Genomic DNA, 20,920 nt, shown 5'->3' on the forward strand with positions numbered 1-20,920 from the left:
CAGGGGACCGCAATGGGGGCGGCATGTGCGCCCTCATATGCGAACCTATTTTTGGGGGCCTGGGAAAGAGAAATCTTTCTCACCCATCCATGCCCACAGGTGGACAAGGTCCACCTGTGGGCTAGATATATTGATGATATTATCATGATCTGGAAAGGCTCCCAAGATGATTTGGAATAGTTTATTAAGGACTTGAATAACAACAGATTGAACATTAAACTGACGTCTAAAAGCGGTAGAGTGGATATGGAATGCTTGGACATTCTGTTTACGGTGGACGATAATGGTCTCTTACATTCCAATTTATACAGGAAACCTACCTCTACTAACGCACTTCTTCATGCGGATTCTGCACATCCTACAAAGTTGAGCCGAAGCATTCCAGTTGGGCAATTTTTACGGGCTCGTCTAATATGCTCTTCCTTGGAGTCTTTTGAGGTACAAGCCAGGGACCTAAGCCAACAATTCCGTGATCGTGGATATGACGAAGCATGTATTAAGAAGGCATATAAACGAGCCAAATATTCAAATCATGACTCTCTACTACAACAAAGACCCCAAAGGGATAATGATAACCAGGTGAGGTTTATAACAACATATAACTCACAATGAAGGCAGGTTCAGCAAATTTTTTCCAAACATTGGGACATATTGACGGTAGATCCGATCTTAAAATTATATCTGAACCCCCATCCGTCTATCACTTACAAATGAGCAACTAACCTACGAGATGTCTTGGTACATAGTCATCATGTGGGCAATGTACCTCAACGGTTATTTGGCTCTAGAGGTCCAAAATGGGGCTGTAAATCATGTGGATCTTGTGTGGCATGTTGTAACGTTGTTCCTGACACACAATTTTGGGACTCAAAAAGATCGAAACAATACAAAATTACACATACCATTTCTTGTAACACGGTTGGAGTCATATATCATGCTACCTGTCCTTGTGGTTTGATCTATATAGGGCTCACCTCAAGAGAATTCAAAAGGAGGATCCGCGAGCACGTCCTGGGCATTTTATCGGCCAAAGATGAGGAAGATATCACTGCCTTAACAACGATACCACAACACTTCAAGCTCCATCATCATAGTGATCCATCTGGTCTCCAATTTTGAGGTATTGACCGTGTTTTCCCAGGGCTGAGAGGTGGGAACTGAAAAAAATTATTGGCACAAAGAGAGGCTCATTGGATTTTTAAACTCAAAACCGTCCAGCCCCTTGGCCTCAATGACTCTTTGAGTTTTGCTCCTTTTTTGTAAGCCATTTCCTGTCACACCAATCCCTTTGGCACTACATATATACAGGATACTCATTATATAGCTAGCTGACCTGGTCCCCTAAAATGTGACTGTCCTAGTTACTGTTACGCCGAGCGCTCCGGGTCCCCGCTCCTCCCCGGAGCGCTCGCTTCACTCTCCCCGCGGCAGCGCTCCGGTCACGTCCTCTGACCCGGGGCGCTGCGATTCCGCTGCCAGCCGGGATGCGATTCGCGATGCGGGTAGCGCCCGCTCGCGATGCGCACCCCGGCTCCCCTACCTGACTCGCTCTCCGTCTGTTCTGTCCCGGCGCGCGCGGCCCCGCTCCCTAGGGCGCGCGCGCGCCGGGTCTCTGCGATTTAAAGGGCCACTGCGCCGCTGATTGGCGCAGTGGTTCCAATTAGTGTTTACACCTGTGCACTTCCCTATATCACCTCACTTCCCCTTCATTCCCTCGCCGGATCTTGTTGCCTTAGTGCCAGTGAAAGCGTTCCTTGTGTGTTCCTTGCCTGTGTTTCCAGACCTTCTGCCGTTGCCCCTGACTACGATCCTTGCTGCCTGCCCCGACCTTCTGCTACGTCCGACCTTGCTTTTGCCTACTCCCTTGTACCGCGCCTATCTTCAGCAGCCAGAGAGGTGAGCCGTTGCTAGTGGATACGACCTGGTCACTACCGCCGCAGCAAGACCATCCCGCTTTGCGGCGGGCTCTGGTGAAAACCAGTAGTGGCTTAGAACCGGTCCACTAGCACGGTCCACGCCAATCCCTCTCTGGCACAGAGGATCCACTACCTGCCAGCCGGCATCGTGACAGTAGATCCGGCCATGGATCCCGCTGAAGTTCCTCTGCCAGTTGTCGCTGACCTCACCACGGTGGTCGCCCAGCAGTCACAACAGATAGCGCAACAAGGCCAACAGCTGTCTCAACTGACCGTTATGCTACAACAGTTACTACCACAGCTTCAGCAGTCATCTCCTCCGCCAGCTCCTGCACCTCCTCCGCAGCGAGTGGCCGCTCCTGGGTTACGCTTATCCTTGCCGGATAAATTTGATGGGGACTCTAAGTTTTGCCGTGGCTTTCTTTCCCAATGTTCCCTGCATCTGGAGATGATGTCGGACCTGTTTCCCACTGAAAGGTCTAAGGTGGCTTTCGTAGTCAGCCTTCTGTCCGGAAAAGCCCTGTCATGGGCCACACCGCTCTGGGACCGCAATGACCCCGTCACTGCCTCTGTACACTCCTTCTTCTCGGAAATCCGAAGTGTCTTTGAGGAACCTGCCCGAGCCTCTTCTGCTGAGACTGCCCTGTTGAACCTGGTCCAGGGTAATTCTTCCATTGGCGAGTATGCCGTACAATTCCGTACTCTTGCTTCAGAATTGTCCTGGAATAATGAGGCCCTCTGCGCGACCTTCAAAAAAGGCCTATCCAGCAACATTAAAGATGTTCTGGCCGCACGAGAAATTCCTGCTAATCTACATGAACTTATTCACCTAGCCACTCGCATTGACATGCGTTTTTCCGAAAGGCGTCAGGAACTCCGCCAAGATATGGACTCTGTTCGCACGAGGCGTTTCTTCTCCTCGGCTCCTCTCTCCTCTGGTCCCCTGCAATCTGTTCCTGTGCCTCCCGCCGTGGAGGCTATGCAGGTCGACCGGTCTCGCCTGACACCTCAAGAGAGGACACGACGCCGTATGGAGAACCTCTGCCTGTACTGTGCTAGTACCGAACACTTCCTGAGAGATTGTCCTATCCGTCCTCCCCGCCTGGAAAGACGTACGCTGACTCCGCACAAGGGTGAGACAGTCCTTGATGTCTACTCAGCTTCTCCACGTCTTACTGTGCCTGTGCGGATGTCTGCCTCTGCCTTCTCCTTCTCTACAGTGGCCTTCTTGGACTCTGGATCTGCAGGAAATTTTATTTTGGCCTCTCTCGTCAACAGGTTCAACATCCCGGTGACCAGTCTCGCCAGACCCCTCTACATCAATTGTGTAAATAATGAAAGATTGGACTGTACCATACGTTTCCGCACGGAGCCCCTTCTTATGAGCATCGGATCTCATCATGAGAGGATTGAACTTTTGGTCCTCCCCAATTGCACCTCGGAAATTCTCCTTGGACTTCCCTGGCTTCAACTTCATTCCCCTACCCTGGATTGGTCCACTGGGGAGATCAAGAGTTGGGGGTCCTCTTGTTCCAAGAACTGTCTAAAACCGGTTCCCAGTAACCCTTGCCGTAACTCTGTGGTTCCTCCAGTAACCGGTCTCCCTAAGGCCTATATGGACTTCGCGGATGTTTTCTGCAAAAAACAAGCTGAGACTCTACCTCCTCACAGGCCTTATGATTGCCCTATCGACCTCCTCCCGGGCACTACTCCACCCCGGGGCAGAATTTATCCTCTCTCTGCCCCAGAGACTCTTGCCATGTCCGAATACGTCCAGGAGAATCTAAAAAAGGGCTTTATCCGTAAATCCTCCTCTCCTGCCGGAGCCGGATTTTTCTTTGTGTCCAAAAAGGATGGCTCCCTACGTCCTTGCATTGACTACCGCGGTCTTAATAAAATCACGGTTAAGAACCGCTACCCCTTACCCCTCATCTCTGAACTCTTTGATCGCCTCCAAGGTGCCCACATCTTCACTAAATTGGACTTAAGAGGCGCCTATAACCTCATCCGCATCAGAGAGGGGGACGAGTGGAAAACGGCATTTAACACCAGAGATGGACACTTTGAGTATCTGGTCATGCCCTTTGGACTGTGCAACGCCCCTGCCGTCTTCCAAGACTTTGTCAATGAAATTTTTCGTGATCTGTTATACTCCTGTGTTGTTGTATATCTGGACGATATCCTAATTTTTTCTGCCAATCTAGAAGAACACCGCCAGCATGTCCGTATGGTTCTTCAGAGACTTCGTGACAACCAACTCTATGCCAAAATTGAGAAATGTCTGTTTGAATGCCAATCTCTTCCTTTTCTAGGATATTTGGTCTCTGGCCAGGGACTACAGATGGATCCAGACAAACTCTCTGCCGTCTTAGATTGGCCACGCCCCTCCGGACTCCGTGCTATCCAACGCTTTTTGGGGTTCGCCAATTATTACAGGCAATTTATTCCACATTTTTCTACCATTGTGGCTCCTATCGTGGCTTTAACCAAAAAAAATGCTGATCCCAAGTCCTGGCCTCCTCAAGCAGAAGACGCCTTTAAACGACTCAAGTCTGCCTTTTCTTCGGCTCCCGTCCTCTCCAGACCTGACCCTTCCAAACCCTTCCTATTGGAGGTTGATGCCTCCTCAGTGGGAGCTGGAGCTGTTCTTCTACAAAAAAATTCTTCCGGGCATGCTGTCACTTGTGGTTTTTTCTCTAGGACCTTCTCTCCAGCGGAGAGGAACTACTCCATCGGGGATCGAGAGCTTCTAGCCATTAAATTAGCACTTGAGGAATGGAGGCATCTGCTGGAGGGATCAAGTTCTCCTGTTATTATCTACACCGACCACAAGAACCTCTCCTACCTCCAGTCTGCCCAACGGCTGAATCCTCGCCAGGCCCGGTGGTCTCTGTTCTTTGCCCGATTTAATTTTGAGATTCACTTTCGTCCTGCCGATAAGAACATTAGGGCCGATGCTCTCTCTCGTTCCTCGGATGCCTCAGAAGTTGAACTCTCTCCGCAACACATCATTCCACCTGACTGCCTGATCTCCACTTCTCCTGCCTCCATCAGGCAGACTCCTCCAGGAAAGACCTTTGTTTCTCCTCGCCAACGCCTCGGAATCCTCAAATGGGGTCACTCCTCCCATCTCGCAGGTCATGCGGGTATCAAGAAATCTGTGCAACTCATCTCCCGCTTCTATTGGTGGCCGACTCTGGAGACGGATGTTGTGGACTTTGTGCGAGCCTGCACTATCTGTGCCCGGGATAAGACTCCTCGCCAGAAGCCCGCTGGTTTTCTTCATCCTCTGCCTGTCCCCGAACAGCCTTGGTCTCTGATTGGTATGGATTTTATTACTGATTTACCCCCTTCCCGTGGCAACACTGTTATTTGGGTGGTCGTTGATCGATTCTCCAAAATGGCACATTTCATCCCTCTTCCGGGTCTTCCTTCTGCGCCTCAGTTGGCTAAACAATTTTTTGTACACATTTTTCGTCTTCACGGATTGCCTACGCAGATTGTCTCGGATAGAGGCGTCCAATTCGTGTCTAAATTCTGGAGGGCTCTCTGTAAACAACTCAAGATTAAATTAAATTTTTCTTCTGCATATCATCCCCAGTCCAATGGACAAGTAGAAAGGATTAACCAGATCTTGGGTGATTATTTGCGACATTTTGTTTCCTCCCGCCAGGATGACTGGGCAGATCTCCTCCCATGGGCCGAATTCTCGTATAACTTCAGGGTCTCTGAGTCTTCCTCCAAATCCCCATTTTTCGTGGTGTACGGCCGTCACCCTCTTCCCCCCCTCCCTACTCCCTTGCCCTCTGGTCTGCCCGCTGTGGATGAAATTTCTCGTGACCTTTCCATCATATGGAGAGAGACCCAAAATTCTCTCTTACAGGCTTCATCACGCATGAAGAAGTTCGCAGATAAGAAAAGAAGAGCTCCCCCCGTTTTTTCCCCTGGAGACAAGGTATGGCTCTCCGCTAAATATGTCCGCTTCCGTGTCCCTAGCTACAAGTTGGGACCACGCTATCTTGGTCCTTTCAAAATTTTGTGTCAAATTAATCCTGTCTCTTATAAACTTCTTCTTCCTCCCTCTCTTCGTATCCCTAATGCCTTTCACGTCTCTCTTCTCAAACCACTCATCCTCAACCGTTTTTCTCCCAAGTCTGTTCCTCCCACTCCTGTTTCCGGCTCCTCGGACATCTTCTCGGTCAAAGAAATTTTAGCTGCCAAAAAGGTCAGAGGGAAAAATTTTTTTTTAGTGGACTGGGAGGGTTGTGGTCCTGAAGAGAGATCCTGGGAACCTGAGGACAACATCCTAGACAAAAGTCTGCTCCTCAGGTTCTCAGGCTCTAAGAAGAGGGGGAGACCCAAGGGGGGGGGTACTGTTACGCCGAGCGCTCCGGGTCCCCGCTCCTCCCCGGAGCGCTCGCTTCACTCTCCCCGCGGCAGCGCTCCGGTCACGTCCTCTGACCCGGGGCGCTGCGATTCCGCTGCCAGCCGGGATGCGATTCGCGATGCGGGTAGCGCCCGCTCGCGATGCGCACCCCGGCTCCCCTACCTGACTCGCTCTCCGTCTGTTCTGTCCCGGCGCGCGCGGCCCCGCTCCCTAGGGCGCGCGCGCGCCGGGTCTCTGCGATTTAAAGGGCCACTGCGCCGCTGATTGGCGCAGTGGTTCCAATTAGTGTTTACACCTGTGCACTTCCCTATATCACCTCACTTCCCCTTCACTCCCTCGCCGGATCTTGTTGCCTTAGTGCCAGTGAAAGCGTTCCTTGTGTGTTCCTTGCCTGTGTTTCCAGACCTTCTGCCGTTGCCCCTGACTACGATCCTTGCTGCCTGCCCCGACCTTCTGCTACGTCCGACCTTGCTTTTGCCTACTCCCTTGTACCGCGCCTATCTTCAGCAGCCAGAGAGGTGAGCCGTTGCTAGTGGATACGACCTGGTCACTACCGCCGCAGCAAGACCATCCCGCTTTGCGGCGGGCTCTGGTGAAAACCAGTAGTGGCTTAGAACCGGTCCACTAGCACGGTCCACGCCAATCCCTCTCTGGCACAGAGGATCCACTACCTGCCAGCCGGCATCGTGACAGTTACGGCTCTCACACTTCGTTTTTATTGGTTTTAGATTTGATTTTAATCTTCTTCCCTCTTTTTTTCTCTTTTTTTCTCTCTTTTTAATTTTTTTACAGCCTTCGTTCCTGTATCTTCAAGCCTCCATCCATCCTGCCATCTAGTGCTAACAGTTACCATCCGTCCATTATTAATATGTTATTATCAATGTTATGTATTTTATTAATTATTGGTATTATGCCCATGTCACTTTAATATATCATGTTTACATCTACAAGATTTGCCAGACCTTTTTTAATTTTTAATTTTTCTATATATTGATATGTCATTCTATGTTTTAATTGTTTCACTATATACATTCACTTACACATTCACGTCATACATTTTTTCATCCCACACTGCTGTACGCAGCTTTATTCCCGTCACATCAATTTTTATTAGGTATGGGTTACACCATTATTATATATTTATACACTACACACCATTTATACACTTATTCTCAACACCTTATCATTTAATTACACTTCATTGCACGTTTTTATCTTTCACATATTTTACTTAGTGTTTTTTCCATTTTAGATCTATTATATTTAAACATTTTCCATTTTTTCACAAAAAAATTAAATTTTTTACATATTTTTTTTACTTATTTAATATTTTTTATAATATATTTTTTATATATTTGTGCTGTATGTTGTGCATTTGTGTGCATCACTTTTCTTTGTTCTCTGGTTGCTCACCCACTTTCTTTCCTTTTCATTCACTCATTTCACATTCTCTAGCACTTTCACACTGATTCACTTATCTTTTTACTTTACCATTTTATGCCCCCTTTATCATTGCGCTTGCGCCCGAGGCTCTTCGTCCCTCCGATCTTGTGACCATGGTATCACATGATCGGAGTTTGCGTTCCATGACGCGCGTCTTACTGACGCGCAGTTCATGTGACCGCATCACCACTCGACTCGTGTCTGGTCTCTATAATGCGCGTCCCACTACGCGCTGAGACCACTGCTGTGCCTGCGCTCTGCCGACACCGGTCTGGGTCACGTGTTTGGCCCACACGTGACCCATACCTTAATGTCCCCCGATCGGCAGCGCGCATGCACCAGCTATGTCGCACAGTATCACATGATCGGAATCGATCATGTGATACCCAACTGTCCGGAAATACGCAGTTAGCGTCCCGGAAGTTGGTCATTCGGTCTTCCTGGCCAGCCCATTTTTAGACTGGCGCCATAACCATCTGGTGGGCGTTATTTGATTATTATTTTGTGGTATCGCCATTGGTCGGACAGCGTGTCAATTTGGATGGATGCATGTGAGTGGATGTTTGGCTAGATATAAGGTAGGCTGTTTTATAGGATAGCCACACCCCCTGAGGAAGCACTTTAGAAGCGAAACGATCGTTGGGGTTGGTAGGTATGGTCTGGCATTCTTGATTGGGCTTTGTTTTCTTTCAATTGACTTATGTTCGTCATAGTCTTATACTGAGGTTCCCTTGCATTTATAACCCCTATTGCCATCTATTTATGTGATTACTCTGCTATATGACTTCTTATACCTGCCTTTCCATAGTGATCCAAGCAATGGTTTATGTAGAGGACAGGAGCTTCTTCAGGGTCCTGTACAGCACACACAGTGTCCCAAATGGAGCCGCCCTTACTTGGTGTCCAAAGGAGCAGCTAACCCTGGCACAGGTAAGGAGTAGTACAGAACTTGTAGTTCCTCCCTGTATTGTAGGGGGCGCAACCAGACACACAGTCAGTGCATGCACTTCAGTAATAGAGGTGATTTACCAGTAAAATGCCCATTCTGATTGGTCAGTTCCTCCAGTTGTGAAAGGTATCACAGATCTGGACTGTCTGTACATTGTATGTTGAGTCTGGTTTCAAGTTACAATGGTCCAGAAAAGACCATTGTATGTTGAAACTATTGTATGTTGAGGCCATTGTAAGTTGAGGGATCACTGTATATACCAGAGATTGCCATAGAATTCATTGTATAATAACATCATCATCTATTGCATAGAAATGGCTGCTCAAATGCACCTAAAAGATTTTTTTACATTTGCATGAGGAATCTCAGATGAAGTTTTCCTTTATGCTTGAAAAGGGACTTTCTGGTGGGTTTATTGTTTAATCCAATGCTCCAATTTGTTGGTGGAACTGTACATATTCAGTACATTCGTGCCACTAATGTGTCATATTTCAGGCAACCGGGGGGGGGGGGGGGGGGGGGCGATGTGCAGCAGAGAAAGAGGCAATGATCCAAGAGTTGGGATTAAGCCTCAGGCTGTGTTCACACGTTGCGGCTGATTAGCAGTACTGCAACTAACTACTGCATGTATTTTATCATGTTTTACCAAAATGACTGAATCACTTCTAAAATTCTGCGTTTTATATAATCGTGGTTAAACATACCGTTTTTGTTTAATTGTGACAAAACACAAGTGGAAACAAGTTGCAGTACTAGTTAGCCACAACGTGTGAACAAAGCCTCAGGCTGGCTTCACATGGCAATATTTGGCTCAGTATTTCTAAGCCAAAAGGTCCAAAACATTGAAAAAGTACAAATCTTTCCACAAAGTTTTTTTTTTTAAGGTTCCACTTTTGATCTTAGCTTATACACTGCTCAAAAATAAATAAATAAAGGGAACACTTACACAACACAATATAACTCCAAGTCAATCACACTTCTGTAAAATCACACTGTCCACTCAGGAAGCAAGACTGATTGACAATCAATTTCACATGCTGTTGTGCAAATGGAACAGACAACAGGTGGAAATTATAGGCAATTGGCAAGACACCCCCAATAAAGAAGTGGTTCTGCATGTGGTGACCACAGACCACTTCTCAGTTCCTATGCTTCCTGGCTGATGTTTTGGTCACTTTTGAATGTTGGTGATGCTTTCACTCTAGTGGTAGCATGAGATGGAGTCTACAACCCACACAAGTGGCTCAGGTAGTGCAGCTCATCCAGGATGGCACATCAATGCGAGCTGTGCAAGAAGGTTTGCTGTGTCTGTCCAGAGTATGGAGGTGCTGCCAGGAGACAGGTCAGTACATCAGGAGATGTGGAGGAAGCCATAGGAGGGCAACAACCCAGCAGCAGGACCGCTACCTCTGCCTTTGTGCAAGCAGGAGCAGGAGGAGCACTGCCAGAGCCCTGCAAAATGACCTCCAGCAGGCCCCAAATGTGCATGTGTCCACTCAAACGGTCAGCAACAGACTCCATGAGGGTGGTATGTGGGCCAGACGTCCACAGGTGGGGGTTGTCCACAGGTTACAGTCCAACACTGTGCAGGACGTTTCGCATTTGCCATTGGCGCCATAGACACCATGGAGAACGTTTTGCTGCCTGCTACATCCTCCAGCATGACCGGTTTGGCGGTGGGTCAGTAATGGTGTGGGGTCGCATTTCCGCACAGCCCTCCATGTGCTTGCCAGAGCTAGCCTGGTGCGGTTGGCCCTGGTTTCCTCCTAATGCAAGACAATGCTAGATCTCATGTGGCTGGAGTGTGTCAGCAGTTCCTGCAAGAGGAAGGCATTGATGCTATGGTCTGGCCCACCCGTTCCCCAGACCTGAATCCGATTGAGCACATCTGGGACATCATGTCTCGCTCCATCCACCAACGCCATGTTGCACCACAGACTGTCCAGGAGCATGCCCAGGCATTGTAGGGAGGTCATACGGGCACGTGGAGGCCACACACACACCTATGACTCATTTTGACTTGTTTTAAGGACATTACATCAAAGTTGGATCAGCCTGTAGTGTCATTCTCCACTATGATTTTAAGTTTGACTCCATATCCAGACCTCCATGGGTTGATACATTTGATTTCTATTGATAATTTGATGTTTTATCTTAGTGTTCCCTTTATTTGTTATTTTTTTGAGCAGTGTATAAACTGAGGCAAAATACTGCAATGTGAAACATTGTTGAAGTTGCAGGAAGAGAAAGCTGGGCTCCCACTCTACTGAGATAACTAAACTCTTTAAGAGAGCCTTTAACCCCTTAAAGGGGTACTCCGCCCCTAGACATCTTATCCCCTATCCAAAGGATAGGGGATAAGATGTCAGATCAGCGCGGTCCCGCTGCTGGGGACCCCCGGCATCCCCGCTGCGGCACCCCGCTGTCATTACTGCACAGAGCGAGTTCGCTCTGTGCGTAATGATGGGCGATACAGGGGACGGAGCAGCGTGACATCACGGCCCGCCCCCTTAATACAAGTCTATGGCAGGGGCATGACGACCGCCACGCCCCCTCCCATAGACTCGTATTGAGGGGGGCGGGCCGTGACATCAGGAGAGGCGGAGCTGTGACATAACGATGCTCCGGCCCCTGTACTGCCCGTCATTATGTGCAGAGCGAACTCGCTCTGTGCAGTAATGACAGCAGGGTGCCGCAGCGGCGATCCCGGGGCTCCCCAGCAGCCTAGGGGCGGAGTACCCCTTTAAGGACTCAGCCCTTTTTTGCAATTCTGACCACTGTCACTTTATGCATTAATAACTCTGGGATGCTTTTACCGATTATTCTGATTCCGAGATAGTTTTTTCGTGACATATTCTACTTTAGGATAGTGGTACATTTTCATCGTTACTTGCATCTAGAGATGAGCGAACTTACAGTAAATTCGATTCGTCACAAACTTCTCGGCTCAGCAGTTGATGACTTATCCTGCATAAATTAGTTCAGCCTTCAGGTGCTCCGGTGGGCTGGAAAAGGTGGATACAGTCCTAGGAAAGAGTCTCCAGCCCACCGGAGCACCTGAAAGCTGAACTCATTTATGCAGGAAAAGTCATCAAGTGCCGAGATGAGAAATTCGTGACAAATCAAATTTACTGTTCGCTCATCTCTACTTGCATCCTTTCTTGGTGAAAAATCCCAAAATTTAATGAAAATTTGGCATTTTTCTAACTTAGAAACTCTCTGCTTGTAAGGAAAATGGATATTGCTAATAAATTATATATTGATTCACATATACTATATGTCTACTTTATATTTGCCTCATAAAGTTGACGTGTTTTTACTTTTGGAAGACATTAGAGGGCTTCAAAGTTCAGCAGCAATTTTCCACAAAATTTTCAAAATCGGAATTTTTCAGGGACCAGTTTAGTTTTGAAGTGGATTTGAGGGGTCGTCTTATTAGAAATACACAATAAATGACCCCATTATAAAAACTGCACCCCCAAAGAATTCAAAATGACATTCAGAAAGTGTGTTAACCCTTAAGGTGTTTCAAAGGAATAGCAGCAAAATTAAGGAGAAAATTCATAATCTTAATTTTTTACACTTGCATGTTCTTGTAGACCCAGTTTTTGAAATTTTACAAGGGGTAAAAGAAGAAAAAGCCCCCCAAAATTTGTAACCCAATTCCTCTCGAGTAAGGAAATACCTCACATGTGGATGTCAAGTGTTCGGCGGGTGCACTACAAGGCTCAGAAGGGAAGGAGCGACAATGGGATTTTGGAGAGTGAGTTTTTCTGAAATGGTTTTTGGGGGGCATGTCACATTTAGGAAGCCCCTATGGTGCCAGAATAGCAGAACCCCCCCCCCCCACATGGCATACTATTTTAAAAACTACACCCCCCAAGGAACGTAACAAGGGGTCCACTGAGCCTTAACAACTTTTCGTTAAATTCGGATGTGTAAATGATTTTTTTAATTTTTTTATTTTCACATCCAACTTTAATGAAAATTTGTCAAATACCTGTGGGGTGTTAAGGCTCAATACCCCTTGTTACATTCCGTGAGGGGTGTAGTTTCCAAAATGGGGTCACATGTGGGTATTTATTGTTTTGCATTTATGTCAGAACCACTGTAAAATCAGGCACCCCTGTGCAAATCACCAATATAGACCTCAAATGTACATAGAGCGCTCTCACTCCTGAGCCTTGTTGTGCATCCGCAGAGCATTTTACGCCCACATATGGGGTATTTCCGTACTCAGGAGAAATTGCGTTACAAATTTTGTTTTGTTTTTTCCCTTTTACCGCTTGTGAAAATTTAAAGTATGGGTCAACACCAGCATGTTAGTGTAAAAATTTTTTTTTTTTACACTAACATGCTGGTGTAGACCCCAACTTTACCTTTTCATAAGGGGAAAAAGGAGAAAAAGCCCGACAAAATTTGTAACGCAATTTCTCCCGAGCACGGAAATACCCCATATGTGGCCCTAAACTGTTTCCTTGAAATACGACAGGGCTCCAAAGTGAGAGAGCGCAATGTGCATTTGAGGACTAAATTGGGGATTTGAATCCGCCTCTAAAATACCCTACGGCAGTGTTTCCCAAACAGCATGTGTCTCCAGCTGTTGAAAATGTATTTATTTATTTATGTTGCCCAAACAACAGAAAACATTAAATCCAGACAGGTTCTGTGATCACTAAGGGCATGTGTACACAGGCACATACACTGCTCAAAAAAAATAAAGGGAACACTAAGATAACACATCCTAGATCTGAACTAATGAATGAACTAATCGTATGAAATACTTTCATCTTTACATAGTTGAATGTGCGGTAAACAAAATCACACAAAAATTATCAATGGAAATCAAATTTATCAACCCATGGAGGTCTGGATATGGAGTCACACTCAAAATCACAGTGGAAAACCACACTACAAGCTGATCCAACTTTGATGTAGTGTCCTTAAAGGGGCTATCCAGGAAAAAACTTTTTTTTATATATCAACTGGCTCCAGAAAGTTAAACAGATTTGTAAATAATTTTTATTAAAAAATCTTAATCCTTTCAGTACTTATGAGCTTCTGAAGTTAAGGTTGTTCTTTTCTGTCTAAGTGCTCTCTGATGACACGTGTCTCGGGAACCACCCAGTTTAACCCCTTAAGGACGCAGCCCTTTTTCACCTTAAGAACTGAGCCCTTTTTCGCAATTCTGACCACCGTCACTTTACAAATTAATAACGCGAAAACGCTTTTACCGAATATTCTGATTCTGAGATTGTTTTTTCGTGACATATTCTACTTTATTTTGGTGGTAAATTTTCGGCGTTACTTGCATCCTTTTTTGGTGAAAAATCCCAAAATTTCATGAAAATTTTGAAAATTTTGCATTTTTCTAACTTTGAAGCTCTCTAATTGTAAGGAAAATGGATATTCCAAATACATTTTCTTTTTCTTCACAAACACAATGTCCACTTTATGTTGGCATCATAAAATGGACATACTTTTGCTTTTTGAAAAAATTAGAGGGCTTCAAAGTAGAGCAGCAATTTTCAAAAATGTCATGAAAATTGCTAAATCTGAAGGGACAGATGTTACAGAACTACAACTCCCAGCATGCCTGGGCAGTCGAGGCATGCTGAGAGTTGTAGTTTGGCAACATCTGGAGGGCTACTGTTTGGGCACCACTGTAACAGTGGTCTCCAAACTGTGACCCTCCAGATGTTGCAAAACTACAACTCCCAGCATGCCCAGACAGCTTTTGGCTCTCTGGGCATGCTGGGAGTTGCAGTTTGGCCCCCCTAGTGGTTGCCACAGTAAAGATCGATTTACTTTCACTTTCAATTCCCCCCCCCCCCCCCCCCCCCACTGTGGATTCCCTACCTGATCAGGATCCTGCAGGCTCCAGCGAAGATCCCAGGTCCCCAGGCATCTTCTCCTGCAGGTACGGCCTCCATCTTCTTCCCAGAGCCCCTCGACATCCAGTGGCGGGCAGAACGGCAACCCCCTGTCCTGCGCTGCCATTGGTCAGAACTCCGTTCTGAGTAATGGCAGGGGATAGGAGTAGATCGCAGCTTTGCGATCTCACTCCAATCCTTTAGGCTGATCGGGGTTGTTGCTTACAACTCCGATCAGCCCTATTTTCCGGGTGATCGGGTCACCAGAGACCCGATCAGCCCGGAATTGGAGAAAATCGCATGTCTGAATTGACATGCGATTTTCTCCGATTACCGACATGGGGGGGTCTCAGGACCCCCCTGGGCGATGTGCCAGGGTGCCTGCTGAATGATTTCAGCAGGCATCCGGCTCCGGTCCCCAACCGGCTAGCGGTGGGGACCGGAATTCCCACGGGCGTATGGATACGCCCTGCGTCCTTAAGGACTCGGAATGCAGGGCGTATCCATACGCCCTGCGTCCTTAAGAGGTTAAAAGCAAATCCCCATAGCAAACCTCTTCTAAACTGGGCGGTTCCCGAGACACGTGTCATCAGAGAGCACTTAGACAGAAAAGAACAACCTTAACTTCAGAAGCTCATAAGAACTGAAAGGATTAAGATTTTTTAATAGAAGTAATTTACAAATCTGTTTAACTTTCTTGAGCCAGATGAAATATAAAAAAAAGTTTTTTCCTGGATAACCCCTTTAAAACAAGTCAAAATGAGGCTCAGTAGTGTGTGTGACCTCCACATGCCTGTATGACCTCCCTACAATGCCTGGGCATGCTCCTGATGAGGTGATGGATGGTTTCCTGAGAAATTTCCTCCCAGACCTGGACTAAAGCATACGCCAACTCCTGGACAGTCTGTGATGCACATGGCGTTGGTGGATGGAGCGAGACATGATGTCCCAGTTGTGCTCAATCGGATTCAGGTCTGGGGAACGGGCGGGCCAGACCATAGCATCAATGCCTTCCTCTTGCAGGAACTGCTGACACACTCCGGCCACATGAGGTCTAGCATTGTCTTGCATTAGGAGAACCCAGGGCCAACTGCACCAGCATATGGTCTCACAAGGGGTCTGAGGATCTCATCTCAGTAGCAAATGGCAGGCAGGCTACCTCTGGCAAGCACATGGAGGACTGTGCAGCCCCCCCAATTACTGACCCACCGCCAAAACGGTCATGCTGGAGGATGTTGCAGGCAGCAGAATGTTCTCCATGGCGTCTCCAGACTCTGTCACATGTGCTCAGTGAAGAGCACAGGGCGCCAGTGGCGAATTTGCCAATCTTGGTGTTCTCTGGCAAAAGCCAAACATCCTGCACGGTGTTGGGCTGTAAGCACAACCCCCACCTGTGGACATTGGGCCCTCATACCACCCTCATGGAGTCGGTTTCTGACAGTTTGAATGGACACATGCACATTTGTGGCCTGCTGGAGGTCATTTTGCAGGGCTCTGGCTGTGCTCCTCCTTGCACAAAGATGGAGGTACCGGTCCTGTTGCTGGGTTGTTGCCCTCCTATGGCCTCCTCCACGTCTCCTAATTTAATGGCCTGTCTCCTGGTAGCGCCTCCATGCTCTGGACACTACGCTGACAGACACAGAAAACATTCTTGCCACAGCTCCCATTGATGTGCCATCCTGGATGAGCTACACTACCTGAGCCACTTTTGTGGGTTGTAGACTCCGTCTCATGCTACCACTAGAGTGAAAGCACCGCCAGCATTCAAAAGTGACCAAAACATCAGCCAGGAAGCATAGGAACTGAGAAGTGGTCTGTGGTCACCACCTGCAGAACCACTCCTTTATTGGAGGTGTTTTGCTAATTGCCTATAATTCCCACCTTTTGTCTGTTCCATTTGCACAACAGCATGTGAAATTGATTGTTAATCAGTGTTGCTTCCTGAGTGGACAGTGTGATTTCACAGAAGTGTAATTGACTTGGAGTTACATTGTGTTGTTTAAGTATTCCCTTTATTTTTTTTGAGCAGTGTAGTATGCCTGAACATTACTCTGAAACAATGCAGTTTAAAACAAAAGAACAAATAAATTAGACTAAACCGATAATTTAGATTTGTACATTATTATGGAGGCAGCCATCTTGCCTGAGCTATTTTTAACAGCATTTAGAGCGATGCTTTACAGAAAGCCCAATATACATAGACACAGTAGTCTGGCTCAGACCATATTCATTATTATGGAATGGAATTTTTTTTAGGAACGCTTTGTGACCTGTACAAAGGTCCTTCTACAGGGAAGGCTATGCTTTGAGCTTCATCTATTGTGTATCTATACACACACACGTGTCACGTCACCTTTCATTGTAATCCTGCTGTAAGACTGCTGGAATGTGATCTGTACAGAACAGTAAGTCTTAGATTATTATTAGGCCTTGTGAACAAAATTTAAACTGCAAGATATTATTTAGTAATGTGGTTTTTATAATGGAAAATTAGGAGAAAAAAAAAATCAAAACACCCAAAAATACACTTAAAAATGTTAAACAAAAGGTCTTTTTCAGATGACACATCCCTGTAAAACTGAGCCATGGCACTGGGAGAAGTATAAGTGGGTAGGTAGTCTCCGCTGCTCTCTGCCTGGTTTGCCTTGATCCATAGGTCTCTCCTCCCGGCATTGTGTATAGGTTAATACCTCTCAATGAAGTGGAACTCGGTGCAGGAGAGTCAGGAAAACCATTTCCAAGAGTAAAACATAAGTTGTCAGTTATGATGAAGCTTGTCAGGCTGTCACGATGGTTCAGGAGGCATACATCTACTGCCAGATACCATAAAAAATATATATATCTTACATGATTGTATAGTATTTCTAGAAAGTAGACTTAAAGGAGTACTCCGCTGCTAGACATCTTATCCTTTCTGCAAAGGATAGAGGATACATGTCTGATGGCTGTGGTCCTGCTGCTGGGGCCCCTGCCGAGTTCCTGAGGAAGTGGTCGTGACGTCACGTCCATAACACAACCACGGCCTCTGGCTCTGAGCGTTCTGAACAAAATGTTCAGAATACTGGAACACAGGAGTTCCCCTTTACAAAGGGGTACTCCGGTGGAAAACATTTTTTTCTAAATAAACTGGTGCCAGAAAGGCAAAAAGATTTGTAAATTACTTTTATTTAAAAATCTTAATACTTCCACTACTTATCAGCTGTTATATGTGCCACTGGAAGTTCTTTTCTTTTTAAATTCCCTTTGTCTGACCACAGTGCTCTCTGCTGACACCTCTGTCCATTTTAGGAACTGTCCAGAGTAGAAGAAAATCCCTATAGCAAACCTCTCCTACTCTGGACAGAAGTGTCAGCAAAGAGCACATTGGTCAGACAGAAAGGAAATTCAAAAAGAACTTCCTGTGGATCATTTCGCAGCTGATAAGTACTGAAAGGATTAAGATTTTTTAATAGAAGTAATTTGCAAATATGTTAAGCTTTCTGGCACCAGTTGATTTAAAAAAAAAATGTTTTACAGTGGAGTACCCCTTTAACTTACCTTTTGGGGATATTTTTCTTTGTGCTCATACATAGTGATTGGGGGGGGGGGGTTCACACATTTGAGTGAAGAGAAAAAGGTGTCCAATGAGTTTCGAAAATGCAGAATTATTTAGTGGAAACCACATAGACAAAATAAGAAGTGAGACATTCCAGTCTGGATAGTCAGGCTGGTGATCTACATTTTACCATCAGAGGTGGGTATGACAAACACTAGTGGTTTTTCAGGCCAGTTTTGTCAGTAAAGCTCTAAATACATCCATGGATTCCGTAGATGTCACCTTAGCAAATGGAAGATAATAAATTGCTGTCAGACATTGATCCAATCTAAGAGCTCAGAAATGAAAATCAATCTACAATGAAAACCTGTGTCACACCGCTCAGTGGAGAAGAAAGCGTCTGTCCGGTGACTTCGTGTTCATCATCACTCACAGCAGGTGGCTCAGAGCACACAGACATATCCGGACATTCACTGTGGAAAGATCCCTAGAGCTATAGCCTAATAAAACCCATGACCAGCTTCCAGATAAAGATCAACAGCAAACATCCCTGACATCTTACCATTTGCAGTATTCCTTGCTGCAATTTTTTATCAGCTGAAATCACAACCCCGTCATTGACTGACTTTGGCTGTAACATCGGTAAAATCATTAATCTTCAAGCCCTGTATTGTAGTGACTTATGTATGGCTGGCATGTGATGCATTGTGCTCCCTATTAGAAGGGCTGAGCTTCTTTGTTAAAATAGTGTGCTTTTAAAGGGTACCTCTCACCAAAAAAACTTTTGATATATTATAGATTAATGTATGCAGAATAACTTCACAATTGCATGTTATTAAAAAATATGCTTCTTTCTATTTAATTTTCCACTTTGAAGAAATGACCACTAGGGGTCTCCCTACCAGTCCTGGCAGCAAGCATTTCAGACTCATGCTGGAGTCCTAAACACTACGAGCTGCCAGTCTGCTTTGTTCACAAAGGAGAACACTCAGAGCTGCCAGCCTGCTTTGTTCACAGCCTGTTTGGCTGTGAACAAAGCAGGCTGGCAGCTCTGAGTGTTTAGGACTCCAGCATGAGTCAGAAATGCTTGCTGACAGGACTGATCGGGAAAAATACAATAGAAAGAAGCATATTTTTCATTAACATGCTATTGGAAAGTTATTCAACATTCATTAATCTAAACTATATCAAAAGTTTATTTGATGAGAGGTACCCTTTAAAGCATCCAATCCAACATGCTTCATGGAATATATGCAATTACACAGTATATAACACACAGTCACGGTATTTTGCTATTCCACTGGAGGAGGATGCTTCTCTAACACAATCAAGTTTAAATAAGGCCTTGTACAGGATAGGAAAACATATTTTGCTACATATAAACCGTTCTACAAGCTGCTGAAGGTGGATCTTTTTATTCTGCGTACAGTGGTCCCTCAACATACGATGGTAATCCGTTCCAAACGGACCATCGCTTGTTGAAATCATCGTATGTTGAGGGATCCGTGCAATGTAAAGTATAGGACAGTGGTCTACAACCTGCGGACCTTCAGATGTTGCAAAACTACAACACCCAGCATGCCCGGACAGCCGTTGGCTGTCCGGGCATGCTGGGTGTTGTAGTTTTGCAACATCTGGAGGTCCGCAGGTTGAAGACCACTGTTAGAGGAAGTTGTACTCACCTGTCCCCGCCGCTCCGGACCGTCACCGCTCGTCACCGCTGCCCAGGATGTCGCCATCCATCGCTGTCACCGCATCCCCGAGTTGTCCCCGACGCTCCGGCAAGGCCTCTGCTTCCCCGGCATCCGCACGCTCTGTCGCCGCCATCATGTTGTTACACACGCCGCTCCTATTGGATGACGGGACGGCGTGCGCAGCGACGTGATGACGATGATGGAGAGTGCCGACGATGCAGGGGATCCCGAAGAGGACGCGCCGGAGCCCCGAGGACAGGTAAGAGACATCACCGGAGCGCACGGGCCTCTGAGATGCCATCGCATGTTGAAATTATCGTAAGTCGGGGCCATCTTAGGTCGGGGGGAGGGGGGGGGGTCACTGTATTTCCATTTAGTTCCACTATAGGAACCAGAAAAAAAAGCCAATCTGGACCTCCTAAATTTTAAAGGAGCTATAGCATGGGGAAAAATGTTGGATTCTTTGGATAGGGGATAAGTTTTAGATTGTGGTGGTCCGACTGCTGGTACCCCGGCTATATCTGGGAGTGGTGCGTCAGAACCCCCGCACAAAGCGGCGCCTGACAAGCCCCCTTCATAAATATATCTCTATAGGAAAGCCTTTCGGCTATCTTTGGCTCTCCCATAGAGATATATGGCCACAGCTTCGTGCTGAGTTTGTGAGGCCCCATTCCCAGAAAGAGCAGTCAGCAGTCTAAAACTTATCCCCTACCCTTTGGCTATGGAATAAGTTTACTATCCCCAGGATAGTGGGTTCCCACTAATCACATATCTGACCGATGTGTTATCCTAATTTTTTTTCTGCTGTCTCCAACTTAAAAACTTGTGTTCATCCTTACATTTTCCATTATAAACTGTGCATGCTCTCTTCATAGCACAACCTAGACTACAACCTGCCATCAAATAGGCTGGTACCACTCCAATCTGTGCAAACTGATGAGCAGCTCATCCATCCAACATCACTCTAGGGGTTAATCCCCTTATCTTCCATCAAGTAAAGTGAATATATCCACTCACTCATCTTCTTTGATCCAAGCATCTGGACATCTTTATGAGTTTCTTTACTAATCTTTTACTGTATTTCATGACTTCTTCCATACCCATCCATTCATCTAGAAATCTA

The sequence above is a fragment of the Hyla sarda genome, chromosome 2 (genome assembly GCF_029499605.1).
Source record: "Hyla sarda isolate aHylSar1 chromosome 2, aHylSar1.hap1, whole genome shotgun sequence".
Classification (NCBI taxonomy): domain Eukaryota; kingdom Metazoa; phylum Chordata; class Amphibia; order Anura; family Hylidae; genus Hyla; species Hyla sarda.